Raw genomic sequence first — 679 nt, 5'->3', positions numbered from 1 at the left:
TGCTTGTGATGGGTCCTCCCTTGGCTTTGGGACCTCTGGGTTTCCAGGGCAGTCACCTGGTGTCACTTCTGCTTGGCTGCCCAGCCTTCCCTGCTGGTTCCTGCCTGTCCCAGCTTCAGGGAAAGGTTGGTAGCTGGAAAAAATCCTGTCTGAGGAAGTGGTTGCTGCCCAGAGGTGTCTGGTGGGGATGAAACCTGACCTAGAAACCACCCTTCACATCAAGATCCAGGTCCTTGGGTGGCAGAGACACCAACCTCTAGGGGTGGTGTGAGGAGCTGCAGGGGACAAGGTTCTGAGAGGGGTGACAGGAGATGGAACTGGTCCCCAGCTGGGGAGGAAGGCTGGGTGGGTCCCACCAGGTGCTCACAGGAATTTCTTTCTCTCTCTTAAAAAAACAATTCATGTCTTTGCAGCTTGTTTCTCTGGAGCAGCAGAGAAGCTCCTCAGTGCTGGTCCCTGGCTGCCTCTGGCCACCAACTGCAGGCAGATCCAGCTGCAGTTCCCCCCAACCCAGTTGGAACCAGGTCTCCTACCTCCCGTGGTGGGGCTGGAGGGGACAAGAGGAGCTCTTGGGGTTGGCAAGAGGATTGTCCTCATCCCTGGCTGCTCCTTCAGAGCTTGGCTGCAAAGCCCTGCTGGTGGCTCAGCCCCCAGGGCCACCTGGGGCTCCTGGTTCAGC

This window comes from Chaetura pelagica, unplaced genomic scaffold, assembly GCF_000747805.2.
Source record: "Chaetura pelagica isolate M959 unplaced genomic scaffold, ChaPel_1.0 scaffold579, whole genome shotgun sequence".
Taxonomy (NCBI): Eukaryota; Metazoa; Chordata; class Aves; order Apodiformes; family Apodidae; genus Chaetura; species Chaetura pelagica.
The sequence above is the reverse complement of the archived record's forward strand: the minus strand, read 5'-3'. Positions refer to the sequence as shown.